Source organism: Triticum dicoccoides, chromosome 1A (genome assembly GCF_002162155.2).
Source record: "Triticum dicoccoides isolate Atlit2015 ecotype Zavitan chromosome 1A, WEW_v2.0, whole genome shotgun sequence".
Lineage (NCBI taxonomy): Eukaryota > Viridiplantae > Streptophyta > Magnoliopsida > Poales > Poaceae > Triticum > Triticum dicoccoides.
Window position 1 is genome coordinate 65273544 of NC_041380.1, and position 4670 is coordinate 65278213.

The window sequence follows — 4670 nt, forward strand, 5'->3', positions numbered from 1 at the left end:
TGTTTTTTTTGAAGGGGGGGGGGGGTTTGGGGGTTTTGGGGGGGTTAATTGAGGTGTTTCATATATTGTGTTAGCTAGCTATAATTAATAGAGAGAAGTGTCCTCTCTCATGTCCGTGCTTGGTCGACGCTACGTACTATACATACGTATAGAGAGGACTAGACACGCTAGCTAGCTAGTAAGCAAACGAAGGAAACAGAAGATCGTCATGAACATATATGCATACAGAGAGAAGTGATATGGACCACCTCTCCTTCTCCGAGAGATTGGTAGAACAACAAGTTCTCGTATATCTATCCGACACTACCGGCTACATATATACAATAATTATCTCTTACAAATATAATCTGCTAACATACGGACGCATGGTCCACATAGTATTCTCCGTCTTCAGCGATCATGTTGTCAAGAAAGAATACCGCCAATTCCTCTTGAATTGCTCGCATGCGAGCTGGTGCTAGGAGTTCATCCCGCTTCCGAAACATCTAATTTGAAGTAGGGAGTCAATACATATATATATGAATGAATGAAACTCAACACAAATGATGGTAATAAAATAAAATTGTGAATACTGTTATTTACGCACTTCATATTGTTCGTCAGAGTAGCCCCGCTCACAGGTCGTGTGGCGGATGGACTCGCAAACGTAGTATCCACATAAATCATTCCCTTGTTCCTGCCACAACCACTTTACAAGAAATAGAGGTCAATCAAACTGATAAGCAAGAATGCCAAATGGTATTGATGAAACTAGCGCTTGAATCACTAGGAGATGCGCGGAACATGCTACTATAGTACTTACTTTCGGGTGTCTAAATTCCAGCTTCTTCGGCAGTCCCGGAGCTTTTTGGTGAATTTTCTCCAAACCCTGCCAGGCAAAGAAAACAATTACTTGATATCAGAAATAAACAATGTTGCTGATATGGTGGATAATGATCGATTTAACTTACTTCTCGAGCATTTGAGTCATGTCTGCATAGTCCTGGGGATCTTTTCGTCTCGAGTCCAAGACAGTTACTAGTCCCTGCTCAAGCTTAATCTCTAAGAAAATATAGTGGAAGCTGCGCACGCATGTATAACTCATCAATTACAATACTATAACCTTGACTAATATATAAGGGAAACCGAATATGCACAAGACAGTAACACTCACTTGAAGTTGTAAGGAAAGAGTATTATATCTTTCTTTTCATTTATTACCAACGATCGTAGCAAGTTGGCCTCGGTATCTGTGGCATGAAATTTAACGTCAGTTGCATCTATGAGATTTGTGTTAATGAACCCAATATCACTGATTTGTCTTTTCTTCAATTCGACGATCTTCAATCTGCATTATATAGTGAGGATAATTATAAATACATGCAATGAAAGATCTGAGCTATATAGAGAGACTTAATGACAGAAGTAGTACTACTTACAGACAGTAGCAGGTAACTGTTGCTTTATCGAGGGCCAATTGATTGAAAAACTGAAAGAACTCCTCAAATGGAACATGCAACAGTTCAATTCCAACGAGGTCATGCTGCTTTTTAACTCTCACATACAAAGTATTCCTCCCCCCAGACTCTCTGCGGATTTTCAAGTACCAATCATGCAATCTTCGCATCATCGTTGATAGCGATCTTTCATCTTTGACGAGAGGCTTCCCGTACTCGTATCTTTGTATCTTCACCTCCAAAAAATCATAATGTACATCGTCGGGCAGGTAATCTCCAAGATTGCTATAACTGGGCACCATCCTCGGATCATTAGCGACGATGTCGCTAGGCACCTTGAGCGGGGGGCACGATTGCTTCGCTTGTTCGCCGAGCTGGGAAATTTGTTTCCCAGCTCATCGTTCTTTCATCCTTTGATCACTGACAGTACTTCCCGACCGCTCCGCTTCGACAAATGCCTTTCCAATAATGCGCTGATAGTTGCCTTTCGGCGGAGACTTGGGTGGTTTTGTCAAGGCAGCCAGAGTGCGCTTCACTTTCACCGGATCTACCTTCTCCTCCGGAGGTGGATGTTTCTTTGCTTTCACCCCTTCAAAGAAGTTCCTCACTTCTTCTCGCACGATCTCGGCGTTCTCCTCTGGGGTCCCCTGGTATGGTAACTTCTTTGGAGTCTTCAAAGAAGGACTGAATCTGTATGTCCTCCCGCCTCTGGCTGTACTGCTAGACGCTGGTAGAGCAGACGGAGCGGCTGTCTTCTTTACTTGCTTCCGAGGCGGAGGAGAAGGACTATGACGCGCTGGAGCAACCGGAACGGCGGCTGGTCTCTTCTGCCCTTGTTGACGAGGCGGAGAAGGAGGAGGGTGGCTACTCGGGCGCGCCGGCGCAGGCGGAGAAGGAGGCAGAGTGCCGCCACGCGCCGGAGAAGGTGCCGGCCGACTGCCCTGATTGTCACTCGCCGGAGGAGGAGGCGGTGGAGGAGGTGGAGTGCCTTGACTCGCCGGAGGAGGAGGAGGAGGCGGAGGCGTCCAGTTTGGAAGGTTGATGAGCTCTTTCCGCCATAAGCATGGAGTCTTCAGAGCAGAACCCAGCCGAGTCTCCCCTTCACTGGTAGGGTGGTCAAGCTGGATATCCTCAAATCCCTCCGTTATTTCATCCACCATCACCGTAGCATATCCTTCTGGAATCGGCCGGTAGTGAAAAGTTGCGCTGGGTTCAGTAGGCAAAACAGAGCCAATAGCCGCCTTGACCTTCATATTAATCCATTGCGTCATAAGGTGGCAATTTTGAGACTCCGTGATAGCATCCACAGGATAGCTGGCAGTAGCCGTCAAGACATGCTCCGGCTGAAGCAACTCGGTGGAAGCCACGCTGCTTCTCTGCTGAGATGGCGGGGTAGCTTCGGGGGAAGCTTCGGCAGTTCGTTTGGTGCGATTTGCTTCTCGTTCCTCTATTGCTTGTACGCTAGCGTGCAGCGCCTGCAGTTGGGTCTGCTCCACTTTCTTCCTTCTCTTGTGGCATTTGTAACTGCCTGCGTCCGGAAACCCAGGCTTCCACGGAATGGAGCCTAGCGTGCCTCATGTCCGTCCAGGGTGCTTAGGATTCACGACTGCCATTGTGAGCTCGTCGTTCTCTCTATCTGGAACTAACGTCCCTTGCTGCGCTGCTTCGATATAGAGGTTAAGCCTCTTGACTGGTATTTCCATTTGCTCGTCCGTCTAAATGCACTTCCCTGATACAGGGTCCAAGGTTCCACCAGCCCCGAAGAACCAAGTCCGGCAATGGTCTGGTCAGTTAATTGTCTCTGGTTCGTTCACTTTATCAACTAGATCATTCTTAGTCTTGGCCCACTTAGGCCGGGCTACGACGTAGCCACCTGACCCCGTGCGATGGTGATGCTTCTTCTTCGCAGCATTTTGCTTGTTTGTCGCTGACATCTTCTTACTCTTTTCCATGTCTTGTGGGCCACAAATGCGGGCCAGTGATCTCTGATCTTCTCATATCTGCCCTTGAATTCTGGTGTCTCTTTTTTATCGACAAACTTATTCAACACTTTTTTCCACCTCCTGAATAGGTCTGCCATCCTCTTAAGAGCAAAAGACTTGATTAATTGCTCTTTAACTAGCTTCTCTGGATCATCCTCTGGCGGTAGGGTGAAATTTGACTTCAGCATAGTCCAAAGATCATTTTGCTGCATATCATTGACATAAGACACCTCAGGTTCTTCTGTAGATGGATTTAACCATTGCTGGATGTTGATCGGGATCTTGTCCCTAACCAGAACCCCGCACTGAGCAAAAAATGCGCTCTTTGTCCGGATGGGTTCAATCGGTTGGCCGTCGGGCGCGATTGCTATGATCTCAAACCTTTCATCCAAGCTCAACTTTTTCTTCGGGCCTCGTCTCTTTACTGAAGTTGTGCTCGATCCGGAGGGCTAGAAAAAAGAACAAAGACTTAATTAATATGTGTACATACCAAAACAATGAATGCATTAATTAGCTAGTCAGCACAGGCTTAACTAATATATATACCTGGCCGGACTCGGTTCGGTCACCAGAGCCGTCATCACGGTCTCCTTCTTGCACCGGCATTGGGTCACCGGAGCCGTCGTCACGGTCTCCTTCTTGCACCGGCATTGGGTCACCGGAGCCATCATAATCATAGCCAGCTGCTTCCAGACCATCGGTGTCATTGAGAAACAACGAGGAGACGGCATCACTTCCTCGTGCGATTATGTCCCCCAACAACTCTTCTTGTACTTCGTCTCGGGCGGTGTCCATAGTTTCTACAAATATTTGCAACATGAAAATTATTATTCAAACATGACAGATGGATATATTAGTGGCAAACGTAGAACTAATATTAATTAGTGGCCTCGACGCTGCTTCTCTAGTGTTTGGGGTGGCCTCGACAATGCTTCAAGAATAAAAAAAGAAGAGGAAGAAGAAAAAAAGAGGAGAAGAAAGAATAGAGGAGAAGAACTCCTCTATTCTTTCTTCTCCTCTTTTTTTTCTTCTTCTTCCTCTTTTTTTTATCGGGAACGAGGGTCGTCGAGTGTCGCCGAGCGGTAGAGGAAACCCTAAAAAGCAAGTATCGTCGGTGTGAGATACATGTGGCCGTCGCCACGCAGGCGTCGACGCCCGCGTCACTTGTGGGGCGTGGATGTAGTGTCCGACACCGACGGCCACATGTATCTCACATCGACGATACTTGCTATTTAGGGTTTGCTCTACCGCT